We start from the raw sequence: 25,867 nt of genomic DNA, 5'->3' as shown, positions 1-25,867 counted from the left end.
TCCGAAGAAGCTTTTCAGGATCCAACCTGGCTCATTTGCCTTAAAGAGAACCTGTCACCAGAGTATTTATTTCTACAAAAATGCATTGTGCGGCCTAAAGACAGGCTGCTGTAAAGGGCCCTACATTTTCATGACCATCCAAATAAGCCCACCTCTTCTGGAAGCTTAAAAGGCCACCTGGACTCTAATTGTCTGCTGTGTATTTTAATTAATCAAAAACATAACCAAAAATGTGGTTCCTATAGTTTTAGGGTACATGGTGTCATATGCGAAGGAAGCCTATCATCTGTGCTGTTTATTGAGTCTGTAATGTCATCACCAAGGCAGGCTGTCTCAGTTGTCCATCAAGGGGCAAATCCTTTTACAACCAGTTAAAATCTCCAAGGCCCAATTCAGATGAATAAGTGGAGAAGTCTTAAGAAATAAGGTAAAGGTGCACCACTCTTGGAAAATGCATAGTTATTTAATTGCTTCCCTTGGCTTAATTCATTAATATTTGTGACTGAAGATCTTCTATTCAGTAAAGAATTCTTGTTTTTAACTAAAGTAACTCAAATAATGTGAGGGTCACAGAGAGGGTTAGTGTTAGTGGAACAGAGGGTGCTAGTGTGAAGATTAGTGTTAGGGTTACAGCCAAGGTTAGAGTTATAGAGAGGGTTAGTGTAAAGATTTCAGGAAAGGTTAGTGTTAAGGTTGCAAGAAAGGTTAGTTTTATGGTAACAGGGAAGGCTAGTGTGAAGGTTAGGGTTAAAGGGAAGGCTAATGTAAGAGTTACAGGGAGGGTTAGTGTTAGGGCTACACAGCAAATGCAAATGTTACAAGAAGGGTTAGTGTTACGGTTACAAGGAATACTAGTGTGGGGATTGGGGTTACAGGGAAGAATAGTGCAGGGGTTTCAGGAAAGGTTAGTGTTAGGGTTACAAGAAGAGTTAGTGCTAGCATTACAGGGAAAGCTGATTTGAGTATTAGGGTTACAGGGAAGGCTGGTACAGGAGTTACAGGCAAGGTTGGTGTTAAGGTTACAAGAAGGGTTAGTGTTAGGATAACAGGGAAGGCTGGTGTAAGGATCACAGGAAGAGTTAATGTTAGGGTTAGACAGCGAGTGCAAATGTTACAAAAAGGGTTAGTGTTAGCATTACAAGGAAGGCTAGTGTGAGGATTGGGGTTACAGGAAGGGTTAGTGTTAGGGTCACAGGGAAGGTTAGTGTCAGGGTTGCAGGAAAGGTTAGTGTTATGGTTACGGGGGGGGGGCTAGTGTGAAGGTGAGGGTTACAGGGAAGGCTAGTGTAAGAATCACAGGAAGGGTTAGTGTTAGGGTTACTAGAAGAGTTAGTGTTTACATTAAAGGGAAAGCTAGTTTGAGTATTAGGGTTACAGGGAAGGCTAGTGTAGGAGTTACAGGGAGGGTTAGTGTTTAGGTTACAGGGAAGGCTAGTGTGAAGTTTGGGGTTACAGGGAAGGCTAGCATAAGAGTTACAGGGAGGGTTAGTGTTAGGGTTACAGGGAAGGATAGCATAAGAGTTACAGGGAGGGTTAGTGTTAGGGTTACAGGGAAGGATAGCATAAGAGTTACAGGGAGGCTTAGTGTAAGACTCCGTTCACACTAGGTCAAATCCGACTTCGGGGCGACCTGTGAAGTCACGTGCAGCGCGATTTCGGCGCGACTTGCACGGACTTCATAAAATTAATGTCTATGCAAGTCGCTCCAGGTCGCCCTGAAGTAGTACAGGACCCTTTTTCTAAGTCGGAGCGACTTGTGTCGCTCCTATTAGAACCAGTCCTGTACTACACTATGGGACGAGACGGTGCGTGACTTGTCAGGCTGACCAAGTCGCCTGACAAGTCGTACCAGTGTGAATGGAGACTTAAGGTTGCAAGGAGGATTAGTGTGAGGATTGGGGTTATAAGAAGGGGTAATGTGTGGGCTACAAGAAGGGCTAGTAAGAGGGTTACAGAGAGAGTTAGTGTGAAGGTCAGTGTTAAGGTTACAGGAATGTTAGTTTAATATTACAGAGATAATTGTTATGAGGGTTAGAGGGAGGCTTTATGTGAGAACTAATGTTAGAATTATAGGGATTGCTAGTGTGAAGGTTATTGTAAGAATTACAGGAAGGGTTTCTATATGGAACCTTGAGGTAGGCAATCCTTCTGTGGGGCAATAAAACACTAGTGCCGATCTCCCAGCATGTATCACTATTTTTTCCATCCGCAGCCGGTGAAGAACAAGAGAATTGCTCCCCAGGCTATGCTGTAATGACTAGCTGAGGACTCATGTGCTCAACCTCTGCTGATCAGCTGTTTGGACAGGGAACCCACCCAGCTACTATTGAATTTAATGCCCCCTGATCCAAAACAGGCAGATTTCCAAGGCTTTGCCTCATCATATTGGAAAAAATCAAGCAGATTCGAGAGACAGATACCTTGAGCTTTCTTAGCAGTTCAATACAAACAAGATGACCAGTAGTGTAGTCATGGCCCCCATCAGCCATTACAATGCAGTACAGTGCAGGCGGTGGAGTTATTTATTATTCCATCATTGGCTATAAAGTTGTCTATACATAGAATTTGCATTTGAACTGTTTAATTGGAAGAATGTTTGTTTGATTTTCTAATTGCTGGTGGGGTACAATCGACGTTTGTTTTTGGATCGCAATAATGAAAAAATTCAAAGGAGAAAAGTGGAAATTGTTTCTTTAACTAATTCATTTCTAACAGTGTATGTGGTTTTTGTTCAGGAAAGTCCACTTCTTTCCAGAATTGAATGTTAAAAGCAAACTAAATTTGGAAGTACTTTTAAACAATATTCCTTAAGTCCTTAAATGTAGTGAGAATTTTTGCACAAATGTACTAACTGATCTGGCAGTAGTAAACTCCATTTCTATTGTGTATCTACAGGTAAGCCGGTAATAGAGCTTACATGTAGGTACAGTGTAGCATTGACGCATGTGCACTGCACTCTCAATGGCATACCATCCATTCAGAGAGCTGTGCAGTGACCATGACTCCCACATGCATGCGTGTGAGTTACATCATCGCAGTTTGGCCAAATGGCTGGAGGCCAAGAACCCAGAGAAAAGACCAGATGAAGATGGAATCCCTCTTAGTAGTGACAGCACACCACTTCAGAGATCTGCTTTTTAGGTAAGTCTGTGATAATAATACTTCTCCAAAGCCCCCCCTCCTTCCCAACAGGGTTGTAAACAATAAAAAATGAGAAAAATATAATTAAGGGCTAATTCATACAGGTACTCTGGCTGTGTGAAGGAGGGGTTTGGGCTGGAGCCACCTGTCATTCTATGGGGATGCAGCGCCTGTATGAACACAGCCGCAGGCCCTAATGTGACAGGTGTGCAGGCGAGCGGCCCCCAAATGCACACTGTCTGTGTTCAGACTGTACACCTGCATTCCCACGCCTGTCAAATTAGGACCTGCAGCTGTGTTCGTACAGATCCACTTGGCTCAGGCCTCATAAATGAACCACTGATTCACACTGTGCAGACCACAGCACCCATGTGCATGACCCCCAACACCTCATTCACACACGCAGAGATTTATTTATCAACTCAGTTTCATCTTTTAGATTTAGCAGGAATTCTGTGGGTTATGTAGTATTTGTGTCTGCTAATTATGATTTTATTGTATTTTTATCGAAATATAGCTTTAATATTTTCTTGTGGGGGGGGGGGGGATGCCCTGTCAGGTAGTTTGTATGGGGCCCCACAATTTCTATCAGCAGCCCTGAGCATATTGCCAGTGTAAGGGTGGGAAAGCTTTCAAAAACATCCTTGCCCATTAACACCTTTACGACCACCCACCACTGATATACTGCGGCAGGCAGCCGCTCCTGGGCAAAGTTACATAGGTATACGTCGCTCGCTCTCAGGAGGCTAGGGGGCGAGCGCGCGCCGCCGGCGGCGCACTCCCACTCCCGCTCGTCAGCGGGGAAGCCGATGCAGCGGGCAGGCAGCTCTGATTGCTTCCTGACACCCGCGACCATTCCCCGCTGAGAGAGAAGTACGGTTGGCTGTTGTAAACACAGCTGACCGTTTTTCTCCCTGGAAATGACCATAGAGCCCCAGTGATCCTTCTATATAGGAACACAGGTCTCTATGGTCATTTCAGAAGCCCTCCCTCCACAGTTAGAATCACTCCCCTAGGCTCACATTTAACCCCTTGATCACCCATAATGTTAATCCCTTCCCTGCCAGTGTCAATATTACAGTAACAGTGCATATTTTTAGCACTGATTACTGTAGTAATGTCACTGGTCCCCCAAAAGTGTCAGAAATATCAGTCAGGGGTCCGATCTGTCCGCCGCAATGTTGCAGTCCCGCAAAAAAATCGCAGATCGCCGCCATTACTAGTAAAAAACAATAAAAATGACATAAATCTTTCCCATAGATAGTCGACGCGATAACTTTTGCGCAAACCAATCAAAATACACTTATTGCGATTTTTTTTTTTTACCAAAAACATGTAGTAGAAAACAAATTGGCCTAAAATGTTAAAAAATTTAGATTTTTAAATATTTTTTTTGAGAATTGTCATATAGCAGAAAATTAAAAATATTGTTTTTTTTTTCAAAGTTGTCGCACTTTTTTGTTTATAGCGCAAAAAATAAAAATCGCACAGGTGATCAAATACCACAAAAAGAAAGCTCTATTTGTGGGGAAAAAAAGGACATCATGTTCTTATTTGGGTACAGTGTCGTACGACTGTGCAATTGTCCATTAAAGTAACGCAGTGCCGAATTGCAAAATAGGGCCTAGTCATTAAGGGGGCAAATCCTTCCGGTCTTAAAGTAGTTAAGAAAGTGAGCTTCCAAAAATCCCCCAACACTCGAACTCAAAGTTGGGATTTTGTAAAGGACAGAAGTAATATATATTCCACACAGATCCACATCTTTCTGGATGTCATGTCTGAAAAACGTCTACCCCATGCCGTTATGAATGATCACGTGACAGTATTATAAAATATTAATTACAGCTTGATATATATCTAGTTGTAATCTCATCTGTCTGTTTACAAAGCAGATCCGCTAATTATTATCCCCGCAGATTGAATCAATGCAATGAGCAATGAGCTATACTATGACACCCATCACCGTGACAGGCACCGAAATGAGCTGCATAAACAGTGACATTGTAAATAGAGTCTGCAGACAGAAATGAAATAAAATCCGTGTTCTGGAAAGAGAGGTTTTGTTTTAACAATATGTGTCATGTTATGTATTTTAATTTCCAGAGGGTAACAACTAATTAAACCACTTAATTTAAATGGCTACGGGGGCAGTGTTTGCTGTTTTTGAAATCAAAAGTTTATCCTGCTTCAGGTCTCAGGATTCTGTATAGCCAAAATTGTACTTTTCGTTTTTAATTGAGTTTTTTGATGTCTGTGTCCCTGCTGAGTAGCTTTACCCTCTCTTCTTGTCCTGGTGACACTGTCACCGAGATATAAAGTGATGAGAAATCCTAACTTTTGTAGGCAGGTGCAGGCCCCTCTGTCCTGTAGGTGGCACTGTGCCTTCATTGCAGATGAAGAGGAGTTTGTTGTCCCTTTGTGGACTCCGTTGGGGTCTCAAAGAAGCCAACTATGGTATGTGTCAGGAGAATAGCCAAAGGAGAACTGGCAATATTGCCAATACTCATCATGACCACATCCGGTGCACTGTTGTGCGCAGTAGCGTACGCACAGTGAATTGGCGAATGCAGGTGCGCCGTGGCGCAAATTGACGAATGCGCAATGGCACGCGCATTATGTGACAGATGCTCTGGCGTCCACTGGCCTATAACAAAGGTTACCTAATCAGGGAGAGACCACACACAGCTCTAAGTGTTGTAATTTGTCTTGTAAATTGAATACAGATTAGAGGTAATGAATAAGGAGAGTTTTAGTAGGCACTGATAAGAGGCAAACTAGCAGTTGGTATTTATACAATGTCACCAGGCTTGGGCCAGTATTACCAGATGATGGCAACCACTGGAGGGGTGGCGATTTGCAGTGTAACAAGACGGCACCTTAATGCTAGGAGGAGCCTCACTCTACTAATCCAGATACGGGGATGTTTCCTCACTAAATTGCTGGATGATCGTCAGCCCCACGTGCTCCTGTGCCTCTGTGTGTCTTGATCTTGAAATCCCTGTTACCAACTCGGCTTGGCTCTGACCTTATCTTGATTCATGGCTCTGACCCCTGGCTTTTACTACAGACTCAACTGCTGCCTGATCACCTGTGTATGATCCCAGCTTGGCTCACTGACTCTGCTCCTACCTGTCTACCTGTGTATGACCCCGGCTTGTTCCAGTTCCTGTTATCTGCCTCTGCTCCAGGCTGATTCACCATGCATGACCCCTGGCCTGGCTTTCTGTACCGTTTCCTGTTTGCTCCACTGCAAAGTACGCTTGGAAATGGACTGAAGGATACCTGCCCTACAGTGTATCCTGCTTGTTCCTGCCACCATCCGGTGATCAGCTCTTCAGACTACTTTAGTAGGCAACCCGTGCTTAATTGGGAACTGCGCTCCTTGTGCCACCTTAATAGGTGCTCTGCACTCAGCCGCAAGGGGAGCCCTCTCAGCACTCCGGGCTCCAACCAGGTACTTGACAGTATGCGGCAACCTCTGGAGACCACATCCATCCATTTTGACTGGGTATATATAGGGTCTCCTGCATCATTTAGGCATGCCCGGAGAGAGTTGTAGATCAGGGAACGTGTGTAGTACAGAGAGAGGTTCCTGGCGAGTAGGGTCAGTTCAGGGACAACGCCTGTCTTGAGGAAACATCCCCGTATCTGGATCAGTAGAGTGAGGCTCCTCCTAGCATTAAGGTACCGTCTTGTTACACTGCAAATCGCCACTCCTCCAGTGGTTGCAATCCTCTGGTAATTCTGGCCCAAGCCTGGTGACGTTGTATAAATACCAATTGCTAGTTTGCCTCTTATCAGTGCCTACTAAAACTCTCCTTATTCATTACCTCTACTCTGTATTCAATTTACAAGATAGATTAAAACACCTAGAGCTGTGTGTGGTCTCTCCCTGATTAGGTAACCTTTGTCTAGGTCTTGCCGACACAGTTTACCCTAAACAAGGGTGAGGGGGAAAATTCAAATGGGAATAATTCCAGTGACAAATAACTAAGAGGGAATTTCTTCACTTTGAAGGGATTTCCTTTCACTTCTCGCTGGGTCTCAAGCAGAAACGAGCTTGGGTTCAGTCTAAACTCAAGTGCAACCGAACCTGGAAGGAAGCTGTCAGTGCTGGTCCAACCAGTTGTGGTTGGTTCATTCCCCACCTCATATATGGCCACAGGGCAATATTAGGTCAATGATGTCACAAGCAACTCTGCCCCTTTGTGTAAGTAATGCCCCGGCTGCAACTGATTGGGCCAGCACTGACAGCTTCTTTCCAGATTGAGGCAAACATGGGCTTGGACAGAATCCAATTTGATTACTACCTGTAGTCTCCAGGAAAGAAAGTGTAGGGAAATCTTCTCAACAGGACACGGGATTTAAAGTGGTGGTAAATTCTCTCTGAGCAATTTTTCCCATTTAAATATTGAAACCATTCTATACAAATCACTGTCTCTATATCTCTTCTAACGTTAGTTTTCTTGCAATCGGTCTCTCTGTTCACTCTTATGACATCACCAGCGCATGCGCATAATGTCCCCTGTTCGTGGCACGCTTTTGTGCCGTTAGTCTATTCAGTATCACAGTGGGGAAAAAAATGATTTAATCCCCTGCAGATTATGTAAGTTTGCCCATTTACAAAGGAAAGAAGGGTCTATAAGTTTTATCACATGTGTATTTTAAATGATAGAGACATAATATTAAACAAAAATTCTGAAAAAACACAATACAAAAGTTATAAATTAAGTTGCAGTTCAGTGAGTAAAATAAGTATTTGATTTCCAACCAAAACATGACTTAGTACTTGGTGGATAAACCCTTGTTGGCAAGCACAAAGGAAAGACATTTCTTATTGCTCACATCCCATAAGGGATTTTGGTCCACTCTTTTTTACAGATCTTCTCTAGATCCTTAAGGTTGCTTGGCAGTCGCTTGGCAACTCGAAGTATCAGCTCCCTTCATAAATTTTCTATTGGATTAAGGTCTGGAGACGGGCTAGGCCACTCCACGACCTTAATGTGCTTCTTCTTGAGTCGCTCCTTTGTTGACTTGGCGGTATGTTTTGGGTCATTGTCATACTGAAAGACCCATCCATGACCCATCTTCTGTGTTCTGGCTGAGGGAAGAAGGTTCTAATCCAAGATTTTACTATACATGGCCCCTCAATGTGGCAAAGTCAGTCTGTACCATTAGCAGAAAAAACAGCCCCAAAGCATAATGATTCCACCTCTGTGCTTACTGTACGGATGGTGTTCTTAGGGTCATAGTCAGTATTGTTCTTCCTCCAAACACAGCGAGTCCCCCTCTTCAAGAAGGCACATGTACAGTCAAGCCAATGAACATTTAAATGATTCAAAGAAAGATTGGGAGAAAGATGGTGTGGTCAGATGAGACTAAAATTGAGCTCTTTGGCATTAACTCCACTCACCGTGTTTGGAGGAAGAAAAATGCAGACTATGACCCTAAGAACACACACACCAATAGGACTTTCACTGTATCACTACATTCAGTTTAACTATAAAAATATCAAAAGTTTATTTATTTGGACAGCCTGTAAAATGCATTGAGCTTGAAAACTTCACCTATCATCCCTGTGATTGTAACGAATGTTAGAGCAACTTGTACATGAAATGGAGGATATCTGTATATGGACATATTATAATAACAAGAAGACATGCATTGAATTTTTTAACATGTGATTTTAATTGAATCCAAAATAAACTTTTGATATTTTTATAGTTAAACTAAGAGCCGGTTCACACTGAGGCGATCCGACTTCGAGGGGCGACCTGCGACCTTCACATAATGGAAGTCTATGCAAGTCGCTCCCAGGTCACCCCAAAGTAGTACAGGACCCTTTTTCTAAGTCGGAGCAACTTGTGTCTCTCCTATTATAACGGGTCCTGTACTACTCAATGGCGAGCGACCGACCGCGACTTGTCAGGCGACTTGGTCACCTGACAAGTCGCGCTAGTCTGAATGGGGTCTTAATGTAGAGTAATATTAGCTGTGTTTCAAGGGGATTTCCTAATATCCTGATATATCAAAGTCAATGCGATTCAACAAAATGTTGCCAAAATAAAAAATACACAAAACATCCAATGTAGCCTAGTAGGCTTCTCATGGGGCTTTTAGATGAACTATGCAACCCCTATTTGTGATAGGAGTAGGCTGTGCCAGCACCACATAATGCACCAGCATGTATTTTTTAGACTTGTGCATTTTTGCTTCTTTACAATTCTTTTTTCAGATGAAAATTTCAGACAGGTGTGTGGCTTTCCTAATCAAGTCCAATCAGTATAATCAAACACAGCTGGACTCAAATGAAGGTGTAGAACCATCTCAAGGATGATCAGAAGAAATGGAAAGCACCTGAGTTAAATATATAAGTGTCACAGCAAAGGGTCTGAATACTTAGTACCATGTGATATTTCAGTTTTTCTTTTTTTAATAAATCTGCAACAATGTCAACAATTCTGTGTTTTTCTGTCAGTATGGGGTGCTATGTGTACATTCATGAGGAAGAAGAATGAACTTAAATGATTTTAGCAAATGGCTGCAATATAACAAAGAGTGAAAAATTTAAGGGGGTCTGAATACTTTCCGTACCCACTGTACATGATGCCAGTTGATATTGTCCAATCAGTTCATGCCATTTCTCTTGGAGGGTTGGACTAGTGTCTGAAAATATTAAATCCTTCTGATTCTAATCCGTCCGATTCCATAATATAATGAATATATAGCAATCTTCTGTAAAAACTGCAAAATTTTTTTAATCCACCTGGACCAGCAAATATACTAAATAAATGGCTAAGACGCGAAACTAATTCTGAAAATGAATTGGTTCAACATAACGAATATGACGAAACAAAATTCTTCAATGAACAAATGCTTATTAAAGAAAATGAAAATTTCTGATGTGCACGTGTCTAGTATTATTGACAGCCAATATTTTCAGATTTTATATCAAAGAAACATTCTGATAACAAAAATCTTTGAACGCAATTCTACCAGTGTTAGTCCAGCATTACTGCATTATTGAAAAAGATGTATTAGGCCCTCCTATTTTTTATCTTGGGCTAAACAACTGTTAGCTTTTATTTAGAGATATGAGAATGGGAGTAGCTGAACAGTTTAGGTAAATATACTGGGTAGGGCTGACACCATTCAGTCCACAAAAACGCTGAGTGTTGTTACCCCCAAATGGGATTCAGGAGTGGTTTGCAGTTCTGGTAAACCAACAGGTATTTTCTGTACTTGCAGGTTTTTTAAAGTGATAAAACATGGGGGAATATGCATGTATTGCATTGATGTACTGCATATGTTCTGTTTCTACAGCTTAGAAACAGTCCAAACCACAACAGAGATTTCTTCTTTTCCTTCGCTACCGCAGGCATGGAACCGCAGTAAAGAATTCTGCTCAAAATAGTTACATCTCCTGATAAGCTGATTGGTACTTGGTAGATTGTTCATGTTATTGCTTACCACCAGCAGACAGGAAACATCTATGACCTAGGAGGCCTTGGCATGTCTGTGGATTGGAATTGCAGCATCTTTTTGGCTGCTGGTACTATGGTTGGATTAAAGTATGATAAATCAAATTCAATCAAATGGGCAGTTTGGCCAGCCCCATACATAACAGTCTGGCCATTTTATATATAACTATGCATCAGGTTTTGAAGAGTTCAACTTTTGTCACCCTTAAAATAGTCATGGTTTTTAACACATGTGGTCATATTTTGGGCAGATGTGGACAAATTTGGAATGCCCAATTTTCAATTTACTACTCAATTCAAAAAAATTGCTCATTCTGAAATGAAACTTACCGCAATTAAAGTAGAAGTATAGGAAAAAAATGTTTTTTTTACATTTTGGATAGAGTAAAGTACATGGGTCGAATTCCGAAATAATTTTCATTCGAATTTCGCACCATTAGTGGGGCTGCAGCAACAGATGATTTTTGTGTGGCCATTGAATTTGAGTGATTGGGCATGTTGGAAATATTTTGAAAAACAAACAAATTTCTAATCAATGAAAGGGGAATTGTGCAAAATATAATTGAAAAAGAAATGTACATGAGCTGTGGCCTGGAAAGAAAAGAAGATTCCCAGGCACAAAAATTATTTTCTGTAGCAACATGAGGTGAAATTGAAGGCTTGGCTGATCAAATTTCCAAATCAATGGTGGCACCATTGGATCACAAAACTTACAAAATTTCTGATTTTTGAAAATAAAATAAATTTGAAATTCAACCCATGTATGACATGCATAACGGAGTACTGACAGGAAATCCCTGCAAATTAAGGGAAACTTTTGGGGCCCCCCAGGTCACCAGAACTAATGTCCCAATTGAAGGATTTCTCATCTATTACTTTTCTGGGGAAAACTCAAAATTTGGGATTTTTTTTTACTTTCACTTTAACCACTTAAGCCCCGGAGGATTTGGCTGCTAAAAGACCAGAGTTTTTTTTGCGATTTTTTTTTACTGCGTGATTTTAACTGACAATTGCGCGGTCGTGCGACGCTGTACCTAAACGAATTTGACGTCCTTTTTTTCCCACAAACAGAGCTTTCTTTTGGTGGTATTTGATAACCTGTGCGTTTTTTTGATCATGCGCTATAAACAAAAAAAGAGCGTCAATTTTGCAAAAATAACAATATTTTTCACATTTTTTATATGAAATTCCCCCCAAAAAAATGTAAAAATCAAAATTTTTTAACATTTTCAGCCAATTTGTTTTATGCTACATATGTTTGGTAAAAAAAAAAAATCGCAAAAAGCGTATTTTGATTGGTTTGCGCAAAAGTTATCGCGTTTACTAACAAAGGGAAAGATTTTTGTCATTTTTGTTTTTTGTTTTTTTAACGCGTAATGGCGGCGATCTGCGATTTTTTTCGGTACTGCGACATTGCGGCGGACAGATCGGACCCTTGACTGACATTTTTGACACTTTTGGGGGACCAGTGACATTACTGCAGTAATCAGTGCTATACATATGCACTGTTACTGCAAAAATGACACTGGCAGGGAAGGGGTTAACTGTATTGGAGAGGGAGGGGTTAAGTGTGTCCTAGGGGCGTGTTTCTAACTGTATAGGGACATGGCTATTGGTGTAAAAACAAAGATCAACGGTCCTACATAGTAGAACCGTCTGATCTTCATTTTTACACCAGGGAGAATGACGGGCGGCTTGTTTACATAAGCCACTCCGCCTTTCTCCCTTCACCGGAGCGATCTTGAGTGACCGGCGGACGATCGGGTCCGCCGGTCACACGCACTGACTTGTCAGTGAACGAGCCGCGGCGGGCGCGCGCCCGCCCGCAATTGGCTCTCAAGTCAGTGACAGGCGAGTGATGTACCGATACGTCACTCTGCCTGGCCGGGGCTGACCGCCGCAGTATATAGTCGTGCGACGGTCGGCAACCGGTTAATGATACGGTAAACAGGACAAATAGAGAGGGTGTATCCTAACAGGGATACAGATCACAATACAAATATAATATTAGTGTTCTAATCCATCTCTGCCCTGTCTATAAAAAAAAAAGTTTTACTTTTAGTTCTACTTTAACTATTGAATATTTAAAAAATGCCCAGCTGTTGTAAAAAATAAAAAACAGCTCTTGCTACCATTCCCACCTCCTCTCCAGTGCTCTATGGACTCCTAAGCTCCCATAGGAGGGGTAAAATGCATTAGAGAAATCAGGGAGTGTGTGTGTGTGCATATATATATATATATATATATATATATATATATATATATATATATAATAAAAATGTGTTTTGTGCAACGTTTTTTTTTTTTAATTTTCCTCCCTAGTTCCGCTCTCATGCAGCATTGCTGCTGCAGGGAATGGAACTAGGAAGTGATCACACCGACGGAGGACGGAGGAGCGGCGGGACTCTCGGCTGGCGATCTCAGCAATGAGAGATCATCGCTGGATCGCCAGGAGAAGGTAAGAGAACACAGCTGCGCTCTCTGCACATCCACCCTGAGCGTGACTCGGGGTTACTGATCCTGCAATGAAAAATCCACCCCGAGTCACGCTCAGGATTACCGCCAAGGTGGTTAAAAGTGCGCTATCCTTGTGCTACGTATAAGTTAATAAATCACATAAGAGACACAATAAAGTGCATTAAACATAAACCCTAAATTGACATATTTATGCAAATAAAGTCCATATAAAATGTGTAAAACTTTTTTTTAAACAAAATATATATAAAAGGTGCAAAAAGGTGCGCAGATTTTCTAAACATCAATAGTTCCTCTTTCTTTGCTGTGAAGGAATGGTAATATCATGCACCACCGTAGAAAGAGTGCCCCCAAACGCTGATATCACCGCAAACGATTATATGAGCTCCTTAGCAGCTGCTCTGACCCCACAAGGAGACCATCAAAACAATTTGCTGCATAGCAGCCATATACACCACAATCTTGCATGCAAAGGTTCCACGATCTCCTAAGCCAAGATAGACTTCATGGAGGAAGTTAAAGTACAGAGGAATATCCACATAGTGTAGTATTTCACCAAGGCCCCTTTCACACGGGCTTTCTGATCAGGCACCTCTAAGCAGTGGCAGCTTGTCCATTGGGGGCGCAGGGGCGCTGCCCCCCCCATCCATGTGTCCGGACCCTAATCTACATGCAGGGCACTGGACGCATGGATTCCAATCGTTTTTTTTTTTTTTGAAGCACGTGATTAGAGTCAGATGCTCTAATAGGCTTCAAAAAAGGGTGGGCTCGGGCACAGAGCACTGCGCCCTGAGCCCACCCAGTTGTGTGACAATAGGGAATAAATATTCGCTATTGTCACACAGATCCTCCTCCTGGCCCATCAGGAAGTGGGGACCCGTTTCCCGATTGGCCGAAAGGAGAAGCCATGCCATTGGCCAAGAAGGAGGAGAAAGGAGGAGACGCAGGAGTCTGAGGAGAAGCCACTGCCGCCGCTGCTGCCTGCCCTCCACATGTTCACGGTGAGTGAGCTGGCGACCGGGGGGGGGGTATGGTGTGCGGGCTGGTGTGGTCGGGGGGGGTATGGTGTGGTCCATCTGTGGCCCCCCCTCCGGCCCATGGAGCACCAGCTGCCACTGCCTCTATGGAGCAGCAGATATCAGCGTTGACATGTCCGCTGACACCCACTGCTATCCGATCCGATCCTGTCCGTTAAATCCAGATGGATGGAAACCCGATTTTCTATCCGTCTGGAGGATCAGATTGCAAAGGATCGGATGAAAACTGACACACGGTCTGTTTTCATCTGATCTACCATAGAGGAGAGCGGGATCTGATAGCTCCGTCTCGGCAAAGTAAGTGGAGACAGAGCTATCATCCTCCTGCTCAGCGGGGATCGGCGGATCGATCCCCGCTGAGCAAAATGGAGTCTGCCTAGCGGAAAGCCCGTGTGAAAGGACCCAAAGATTTTAATAAAATGATAAAATCACTCTTACAATTTTGATGGGATTACACAGCCTGTGTTACAAATAGCCAGCAGGCCCAAGTGGTCAGGCTGACTTGCGGAATAACGTCACGTGTGAGGCCCCTCCCAACACATTTCTCTGTAACTAGTGTCGCCTTGGTATCTGAGGCTCACATGGGATGTTAACACTGAAACTAAAGCCCCGTACACACGTACCGATTGTCGGCCGTAAATATTCGGCCGACGACGATCGGCCGATTGTAGGCTTGTTAGTATGATGCTTCCGACAGCCGACAGCGCATTTTTGGCCGAACAGAATCTGTCGTGCAGGCATTAAAATTTTTGTTGGCCAACACCAGAACGGCCGATTGTTCGCCAGTCAATACAGATTTCGGCCGACAGACAGCAGATTTGCAAGACTGGGCATGCTCAGAAAAGAAAAAAGACACGGAAAGTTAACCATCACATGACATCACTTCTGCAGTCGGCTGTTGTTGGCCGACAAAATTCGTGTGCAGTCTTTTGCAGTTTTCAACAGACATGACAGCCCTGGACAAAAGACGGCCGATCTTTCGGCCGACGATCGGTACGTGTGTACGAGGCTTTATATACAGCCCAAAAGGGGATAACGAGGTTTAGGACACCTGTGCATGTGGTTGGTCCAATCTTCATAAATTGACATAAGAAATATACAATCAAATGTCCCCCAATTTGGCCTATTACGAAACATTACTTTGTATCAATTGTAGAATTTGAATAAAAATTAAAAAATATATGATAAAACTTAAGATGACATGCAAAAACTAGCTATTTGTGAACTAAGATCCATATTTCACAAGCATATACTAAGGCCAATTTAGACAGCAGCCAATTATTCTACCAGCATGTCTTTGGCACACGGGAGGAAGCCCACACAATTGGAGGGAGAACATGCAAACTCCATGCATATAGTAAGTATCCTATCTGGAAATTGAACTGATGACCCCAATATTAGAAGGCAGATGTGCTAACCACAAGCCCATGTGCTGCATCATTCTATCTACAGAGGTTTAAATTGTGCAACAAGGCCATCATATTTTCGTTGCTATAGGCCAGCGATGTTTTGGAACTACATTTCCCATGGTGCTCATGCACTCTGCAGTGTAGTTGTGCATCATGGGAAATATAGTTCCAAAACATCTGGGGTGCCAAGGTTCGCCATCACTGCTATAGGCCAAACAGAGACACCTTCTACAATTTATACCCAAATAAAAAAAAAAAAAAAAAACAGTTAAAAGTACAATGGGTTAAATAGAGTACTTTCCGCTGTTTTTATAAATCCAATAAACTGTGATCATGCACAATAAGGTCTGACCTTATTTCTTTATACTGAATACTTCATTTCCTTTTCATTTCAAACAAAAGCAGGATGTGATTCAGGACTTGGCTAACCTCTTATAAATCATGGCAGTATCCAAATTCCCTTTTCTCTAGGTGGATACGTATGTAAATACTCAAAATAAGGGGCCAACAAACCTACAACAAAAAAAGTTAGTTTTTGTAAGAGCTTCTAATACCATTCATTGTCTCCCAGAAACTGAGATATATGAAGGTGTTGTGTATTAGGGGCCATTATAAGCCAATGGGCTTAGGACAGGAAGTCAGGGATGTGTTGGAAAATATCACCTCACAGCATCCACCTTCATTTAAAAATATCCACTTCTGATAAGTTCCTGGAGCCTTTAGATATTTATACATATTTTCCATTAAAAGTGTTTTACGTAAATCAACTTGTAATTTATGGCTAGGGGGCCCATATAAACTCAGTGTAAAATCCAATGTTAGGCGATAGAAGAAAAAGAAAAAAAAAAATATATATATTTTTTTCTAACAGAAGTTAGCAGCAACACAGAATTGAAGAGGGTCAACATCAACCTACTACTGAGCCTAGTGGGGGAGATTTACTAAAGCTGGAGAATGCAAAATCTGGTGCAGCTCTGCATAGAAACCAATCAGCTTCTAGGTTTTTTTTTGTCAAAGCTTAACCTCTTTACGATGTACTGCGGCAGGCAGCCACTCCTGCGCGAATCGCCGTAACTGTACGAAGCAGGGAGCTAGGGGGTGAGTGCCAGCCGCTGGCGAGGCGCTCCCCCCAGTCAGCAGCAGGGAAGCCGATGCACAGGGCAGATGGCACTGACACCCGCGATCGTTCCCCGCTGAGAGAAAAGGACAGTCGGCTGTTGTAAACACAGCTGACCGTTCTTCTCCCTGGAATGATCACAGAGCCCCTGTGATCCTTCTATATAGTATCACATGTCTATATGATCATTTCAGAAGCCACACCCACCCCCACAGTTAGAATCACTCCCCTAGGCTCACATTTGATCACCCACAGGTTTAACCCCTTCCCTGCCAATGGCATTATTACAGTAACAGTGCATATTTTTAGCACTGATTACTGTAGTAATGCCACTGGTCCCCCCAAAAGTGTCAAAAATGCTAGTTAGGGGTCCGATCTGTCTGCCGCAAATGTTGCAGTCCCGCAAAAAATCGCAGATCACCATTACTAGTAAAAAAAAAAAAAAAACAATAAAAATGACAGAAATCTTTCCTGTAGTTAGTAGACGCAATAACTTTTGCGAAAACCAATCAAAATACGCTTATTGCAATTTTTTTTACCAAAAATATGTAGCAGAAAACAAATTGGCCTAAAATGTTAAAAATTTTTGATTTTTAAATGTTTGTTTTTTTTGGGAATGTTATATAGCAGAATGGGAAAAATATAGATTTTTTCCAGAATTGTTGCTATTTTTTGTGTATAGCACAAAAAATAAAAACTGCACAGGTGATCAAATACCACCAAAAGAAAGCTCTATTTGTGGAAAAAAAAAGGACGTACATTTTGTTTGGGTACCGCGTAATTGTCAGTTAAAGTCACGCAGTTTTATATGTTTTATATGTAAAGTCACGCAGTGCCAAGTTAAAAAAAGTGGCCTGGTCATTAAGGGGGCAAATCCTTCCGGTCTTAAAGTGGTTAATTGAGCAAGCTGAAGTTTGAAGCTGATTGGCTACCATGCACAGCTGCACCAGATGTTGCACTCTCAAGTTTTAGTAAATCAACCCCACAGCCTCTTAGGGCAAGTGATTCTCTAAAAACTTCTTTAAAATATTGCAGGTAAATGCACAAAAATATTAGGCAGTTTAAATGAAGTGTGCTTGAGCTGCTGACGTTGCATCCAAGATGGTAGCACCCAGCAGCAGTTTCAGGGCTCTTGGATACACAAAGAAGGCTTTTACAAATAAATAACATACAGTATCTAAAAACTTTTAAATGCCCATAAAACTTATGGGAAGATTTTTGTTGAAATTAACGGTTTGGCAACATGGTCTCTTTTAGATTAAAAATTGATTTTCTTAATTCTGAGGGCTGTCTGAGGCCTGACCATTACATTTTTTCCAAAACACTGTATTTTTGTGGAGAGCTCTGGTCACTAACATTAATGACTCAGAAATTCCCTGGTTCCAATGCAATCAAAGTCTTGGGTACACTCATATGCTCAATGACTTGGATGGCCTTGACTAAGACCTAATGGTTTTCAGTCAATTTTTATTTTGTTTGTTTTTTAAACTAGAGTTCTACATTTCTATACAATTATTATTTTACAAAAAAGTATTTAATACATGACAATGGATTCTCTAGAATCTATGGGCTTCTGAAAAGAGAGCACAGTGGACACTGCATGCCTTGAGCCTTGTTTTGTGTGATTGAAACCCCTGACAGAGCCATCCAATATGGGATGAGCCACTGCTCTGTAACTTTCAGCTTGGGCTATTGAGTTTTTTAAACAATATATATATGTTTTGCAACAGAGGAGCTAAATATAAACTTAAAAATAAAAACATATTTTAACCACTTTACGTCTGCCTGCGGTAATATTACTGCGGCAAAGTGGCTCGTTATCGTCTGACAACGTAGTACTACGTCGTCAGACACTCCCCTTTCTCGCTCCCGCTGTATTCAGTCACAGCGGGAGTCGGGCCAGGGGAGGAGCAGCGGCGATTGCCGCTGCTCTCCCTCGATCGTCGGGGATCTAGTGTGGAGATCCGCCTGCTTGTGTAAACACAAGCGGGCGGATCTCCTAAGTGACAGGCAGGGTCAGATTGCAGGGTTCAGCATAGCTGAACCCTGGATCTGTCCTTGTGTCACATAGTCACCTCCCCCCACACACGTCAGTAAGCACCAGGCATACATTAACCCCTCCCTCTCCAATAAAATTAACCCCTTCCCTGCCAGTGTCATTTTTACAGTAACAGTGCATATTTATAGCACTGATTACTGAAGTAATGTCACTGGTACCCCCGAAAGTGTCAAAAATGTCAGTCAAGGGTCCGATCTGTCCGCCGCAATGTCGCAGTCCCGCAAAAAAAAATTGCAGATCGCCGCCATTACGCGTTAAAAAAAAAACACCAAAAATGACAAATCTTTCCCTTTGTTAGTAAATGCAATAAATTTTGTGCAAACCAATCAAAATACGCTTATTGTGAATTTTTTTTACCAAACCTAAGTAGCAGAAAACAAATTGGCCAAAAATTTTAAAAAACTTTGATTTTTACATTTTTTTGGGGGGAATTTCATATAAAAAATGTGAAAAATATTGTTGTTTTTTCAAAATATACGCTCTTTTTTTGTTTATAGCGCAAAAAGTAAAAATCGCACAGGTGATCAAATACCACCAAAAGAAAGCTCTGTTTGTGGGAAAAAAAAGGACATAAATTTTGTTTGGGTATGTCGTCGCACGACCGCGCAATTGTCAGTTAAAGTTGCACAGCCCCGAATCGCAAAAAGTGGCCCAGACGTAAGACAACAAAATCCTCTAGTGGTAAAGTGGTTAAACTTTTATATTATTTCATTTTTTTCCCGACCATAACAAATAAAAATAAGATATGCACAAAACGATACATTTTAAAGACTATTTTGCATTTTGTCCACAGGGTTATATTTTCTGACATGTGTTAATAACAGGTGTATGTATTGCCCAACAGCAATCAATCAAATTCAGACATTTATTTTCCAGCTCTTATTTTCCAGCATATGTATGAAACTGATTGGTTCCTGTGGGGCGTTTTTTGCAGGTGTTATAAGACACATTCATAAAAAAAAGGTCAGTTGCAACTTGCACATAACAAATGAGCAAAGTATTGATATATTGAATCCTCGGTTTAAAAATAAAAAGATACAGTGTACATACATATGCACACATACATACAGTGTATATACTGTATATAGGGATTTCTATAATCATTTAACCATTTTACCACCAGAGGATTTTGCTGTCTTACGTCCAGGCCACTTTTTGCGATTCGGCACTGTGCGACTTTAACTGACAATTGCGCGGCCGTGCGATGCCGTACCCAAACAAAATTTACGTCCCTTTTTTCCTACAAACAGAGCTTTCTTTTGGTGGTATTTGATCACCTGTGCGATTTTTACTTTTTGCGCTATAAACAAAAAAATAGCGTTTATTTTGAAAAAATAACAATATTTTTAACATTTTTTTATATGAAATTCCCCCCCAAAAAAATGTAAAAATCTAAATTTTTTTACATTTTTGGCCAATTTGTTTTCTGCTACCTATGTTTGGTAAAAAAAATCACAATAAGCGTATTTTGATTGGTTTGCGCAAAAGTTATTGCGTTTACTAACTAAGGGAAAGATTTATGTAATTTTTGGTGTTTTTTTTTTAACGAGTAATGGCGGCGATCTGCGATTTTTTTGCGGGACTGCGACATTGCGGCGGACAGATCGGACCCTTGACTGACATTTTTGACACTTTTGGGGGTACCAGTGACATTACTACAGTAATCAGTGCTATAAATATGCACTGTTACTGTAAAAATGACACTGGCAGGGAAGGGGTTAATTTTATTGGAGAGGGAGGGGTTAATGTATGCCTGGTGCTAACGTGTGTGGGGGGAGGTGACTGAGTGAGTCAGGGACAGATCGCATGTTCAGCTATGCTGAACCCTGCAATCTGTCACTGTCTGTCACTTAGGAGATCCGTCCGCTCTGTTTACAGAGGCGGGCGGATCTCCAAACTAGATCCCCGACGCTCGGGGAAGAGCAGCGGCGATCGCCGCCGCTCCTCCCCTGGCCCGACTCCCGCTGTGACTGAAAACAGCGGGAGCGCGCCGCCTACAGGGGGAGGAGTCCAGCGACGTAGGTCTACATCGCTGGACGGGATTGTGCCACATTGCTGCAGTAGCAGCAATGTGAGTGGTCCTAAAGAGGTTAATGAAGCCTGATAAGTAATTTTTACTACTGTATCAATCCTTACTTTTAAAAGTGTCAGAAAAAGCATATATGTGTGCTGCCTGTAGTAAAAAAAAAATCACATTATTTCTATATTAGCAATAAAAGTATATCTAAAGCTCAAATTTTTGGTTTTAGTTTTGGATAGAGTAGAGAATGATTAAATCCTTGGCAAGGTTTTTTTTGTCTATGTCCCACTAGTGAGATCCTCCTTTAACCTCCCTTGGCGGTATGATTGTTTCTGATTTTAGGTGCTGAAAGTGGTACCATTATTTTGCTAGTAATTCTTAAGGACGAGCAGCCCAAACCAACTATTTACATATGATTTTTTTTTACTGTGCGTTCTTCTTTATAACATCTCGGGTATGCTAAAGTTTGAAACACAAAATCATAAATTATAATATAATAAATAACTATAAATAAGTTAAAGTATATATGTATATATATATATATATATATACATACATACATACAGGTATATATATATATATATATATATATATATATATATATATATATATATATATATATATATATATATATATATATATATATATAGTACAGTAAAACTGCAGGAAAGGGCACTGGGGGGGGGGGGGGGCAAACTAATGTCAATTTATTTTATTTTGTACTGTAATCCAATAGTATTACAATAAATCAGTGTGTTTGTGTGTTTTACTTTTCAAATTTGCCCCTGGTTCCATCCCCCTGCGAGCGTCACATCGCAGGAGACGGAAGCCGGGGCTCACAGCATAGGGCGGAAGATCCGGCCGCCGAGTGCTGCACGGACACATTGCGGGATCCCGGGGGCAAGGTAAGTAACCTCTACCAGGATCCAGCGATGCTCTCTGGCGGTACCCCGAGTGTGGCTCGGGGTTGCCTCTAATGGCACTAAAATTCCACCCCGAGCCACACTCGGGAATACCGCTAAGGAGGTTAAGTCCAATTACTTGATACAATGGGAAATAAGGGGAGACTTCTCCAAAGTAAGGGGAACACTCGGAGTCTGGAGACACTCTCAGCCAGGTGGGGCGGGCATAGCGCACGTTTGAAAGCACCCAGAAGTAGACAGTTCCCCAGTGTCTCCGAGTTCTACAGGAAGCGCTGGGAGCTACCAGCACCCCCGGACCTGTGGCCACGTATACACCAGAGGCTTTACACGGATGAGCACCAGACTCCTTAATACTGGACATTGTTTTTAACATTGTGAGTGTCATTCCACTTTTTTAAAATTCAAAACTATAATCAAACTACACTTAGATGGCGCTGCTTGGTTACTTGTATAGCAAGACATCGCTGGTATATCAAGTAAAAATAAAAAAAAAAAATGTTACTCGTCTTGCAAAACACTCACAGGCCAAGTTACTTGCAATCCAAGGTTTTACTGTATTTCCCATTATTTTGGAGAAATCCTTCCTTATTTTCTCATTGTATCAAGATATACTGTAGGACTTAAAGGGAAATCTTACTAGTGGGACATAGACAAAAAACCTTGCCAAGGATTTAATCATTCTCCACTCTATCCAAAACGAAAAACAAAAAATGTGGGCTTTAGATATACTTTTATCGCTAACATAGAAAGAATGTGATTTGTTACTACAGGCAGCAGACATATATGCTTTCCTGACACTTTTAAAAGTAAGGATTGATATAGTAGTAAAAAATACTATAAATGATGATAGAAATTCCGATATACAGAATATGCACTGTATGTTTGTGTGCATATGTATGTATTGTACATTGTATCTTTTCATTTTTAAACCGAAGATTCAATATATCAATACTTTGCTCCTTTGACATGTGTAATGGACCTTTTTTTTGTAAACGTGTCTCATAACAACAGCAAGTAATGCCCCACAGGAACCAATCCGTTTCATACCTATGCTGGAAAATATGAGCAGTTCAATGAATGTCTGAATTTGATTGATTGCAGGAGTCTGGTGCTCATTGTTGTAAACCTGCCAGTGTATACCTGGCCAGAGGTCTGGGGGGGCACTGGTGGCTCCCAGTGCTTCTTGGAGAACTTGGAGACACTCCCATTCAGGTGGGGCGGACATAGCGCACGTTCAGAGCACCTGGAAGTGACTTCAACAGTTCAAGTGTCTCTGATTTCTTCAGGAAGCGCTGGGAGCCACCAGCGCCCCCGGACCTCTGGCCACGTATACACCAGCAGCTTTTTGCGCATAAGCACCAGACTCCTTCATGCTGGATATTGTTTTTAGCATTGTTCGTGTCATTCCACTTTTTTTACATAAAAACTGGAACTATACTACAGTACACTTAGATGGTGCTGCTCTTTTTGTTCTTTGCGTCACCTGATTAGGACTGCAGTTTAATTTGTTTTATTTTTACAGTACACTTTATACTGTATTTTGTATTGCTGTAATCATTTTATAAGAATAAATGATTGTCCGATCATCTGAGTTTCTATTACTTCTTATGGGGAAATTTGTTTTGATATATGAGTGCTTTGGATTACAAGCACGTTTCCGGAATGAATTATGCTCGCAATCCAAGGTTTTACTGTACTCTCTTAGACAGTTATTACTGGAACCAGTGTCCCGATTGAAAGATTTCTCCTGTATTCCAATACTGACACAATGACAACTCAAAATGTAAAGTTTTCCCTTTCGGTCGCAAAGACAAAGGCCACAGAGAGGGTCCATTCACATTGAAGTGGTGCAATAATGTACATGCTTTCCTACATGTTGTGGTAAGGCAGTCTATTAATTATAAATTGGCTACCAGCGCACCATGAAAAACAGAGCATGACCCATTTTTAACAACATTGTGCACCACAACACAAAGAGGTTGATTTACTAAAACTGGAGAATGCAAAATCTGGTGCAGCTCTGCTTAGAAACCAATAAGCTTCCAGGTTTAATTGTCCAAGCCTAATTGAACAAGCTGAAGTTAGAAGATGATTGGTTACAATGCATGGCTGCACCAGATTGGCACTCTCCAGTTTTAGTATATGTGTTGTGGAGTAATGCAGTGCGTTATGTGTTAGGCTTTACATTGAATGTTATCACAACACATTGCACATAGGCGTACTATCATGCACTGTGATAATGCACAATAACGGTTGTGTTTTAGCATGCGTTCCCCCAACACATAAGTATGAATGGGCCCAGAGGGTGAATCTCCCCAGTGGGACCACAGACAGCAGTAAAAACCTGAGGTTATAGCAACTTCCCTTCTCTATCCAAAACCTGAGGTTATAGCAACTTCCCTTCTCTATCCAAATATCTTTAGAGACATAAAAAAATGAAAAGGAGACATCAATTGATGCTATATGTAAATAGCAGAAATCAACTATAGCTTTATCAATGATAGTTATGAATAAAAATAGTTCTAAAATAACAAAAGGTATCATAAAGGCATAATGATTTGAAGGACATTTTTTGGTTTGGGTAGCGATAATGTTCTCCGAATGTATGAATGTTAAATGTATTTAACCTCAGGCTACGCAAGGGTTTTTTTTTACCGTAAGGGCAATAAGATTGTGGAACGCTCTTCCACAAATGGTAGTAACTGTGGGGAATATGGCTACTTTTAAAATACTCGTGGACATACATCTCCAAGACCAAAACATTCAGGGGTATGGGAAATGAATACGTCCACACACACCTACACAGGTTGAACTGGATGGACTATTGTCTTTATTCAACCTCAAGTACTATGTAACTATAAGTAACTATTAAAGACTAGAGGACATAAAGAAAAACAGAGAAAGAAGAGAAAAAGAAGGAAAACTAGGGGCAACCAGAAAATATACATTTTTTAATTACCTAATTAAAAAATAATGCCGGTAAAACATTTATTTCTAGATTTGAATAGAATTTGGGAAGGTTTTGGACTTGTCTCAGGTTTTATTACTGTCTTCGTCTCTGTTGCAAAAATTTACCCTCACTATTTGTCATTGTGACCATTTTTGATGAGATGAAGATTGACAAGAGAGTGTTTTCACCAGTAGAGTGGATATCTTCAAATGAGGGACTTGGTACTGTGACAACTGGCAGAGGTGTGATTTTTCCTTCCCTTTGGGGATGTTTCCACTCACATTCTATTGAGGCCCTAGGACAAGCAGTCAAGGGAAGTCACCCGTATGGAAACACAGGTAAAAGTACAAATTAGACAAATTCTTATCCTCTATCCAAAACTAAAAAAAAAATGTTTTAAATATTATTTTGGGATGGGCTGAAATGCATTTCAAACAGTAAAGCATGTTAAATAAAACAAAAACAAATCAGTAATTTGTAAATGAATATGGTAATCACTCCCAATTAAAATAAAACATTTAGTAAAATGTTCAATTCCCAATCCAGCCACAGACAGGAAAGAGCACTTCCAAAATAATTGGAACAATGAACACTAGTTTAGCCTAATAAAACCTCGGGAGGAATGATATTACTGTTGCTGTCTATTCCAATGAGCCTAAAAAGTATGTTCGCGCTAGGCTTCCGATATGTTCAGCTACCAGTTGTTCTACAGAGGTCAAAACAGCAACCCAAACAAGGGTACAACATAGAGTAACCACTTACCTGTGTTAAAGAATTACAAAATGTTCCAACACCAACTAAAGTAGAAGACAATAATCCACCGGCCGCAGTCTCAGCAAAGAATAGAGGAGTTATGGCTTTCCAGAATGTCCACTGTTCTCCAGTTTGGGAATGAGCTGGGCTCCCACCCAGACTTCCTTCCTGCGATTGTTCTTCACGTTATGGAGGCTTCAAACCAGCTCACTTCATGGAGGAAACTAGATAAACTCAGTTCAGATTTTTTTTTCTGTGTGCTGCTTATTTCTAGAAATACACAAGCTTATAATGAAAGCAGAAGTAAATGACTGCAGGTTTGTGCTGTCTTTACGGTATATAGTAATTTTAGTAGGGTTGAAACAGGCTACAAGGCTGAATAGGAACCAGAGTGGTTCTGCCTAAAAAGCCACACAGAGCTAACTTTCCTATTTTTACCCCAATATAAAAATCACGTCTTCTTGGCCCTTCATCTTCCAGTTGAAGGGACATATCACTGTTT

At 41.2% G+C, this 25,867-nt stretch overlaps 1 protein-coding gene across 2 annotated transcripts in view; it reads right to left on the bottom strand.

Moving 5' to 3' along the window:
* Positions 1-25,602, bottom strand: part of CDH5 (cadherin 5) — a 96,144-nt gene extending 70,542 nt beyond the window's left edge. The window contains exon 1 of one of the 2 annotated variants that reach the window (XM_082270382.1): positions 25,375-25,602. The gene's annotated coding sequence lies outside the window, so the exon portion shown is untranslated. The remainder of the gene's footprint in view (positions 1-25,374) is intronic. The other variant, XM_082270381.1, reaches the window with a different exon arrangement.
* Positions 25,603-25,867: the final 265 nt, after the last annotated feature.

Source organism: Pelophylax lessonae (genome assembly GCF_965119305.1).
Source record: "Pelophylax lessonae genome assembly, chromosome: 10".
In the NCBI taxonomy this organism is placed as follows: Eukaryota; Metazoa; Chordata; class Amphibia; order Anura; family Ranidae; genus Pelophylax; species Pelophylax lessonae.
This window is presented reverse-complemented; position numbering and strand designations above follow the sequence as displayed.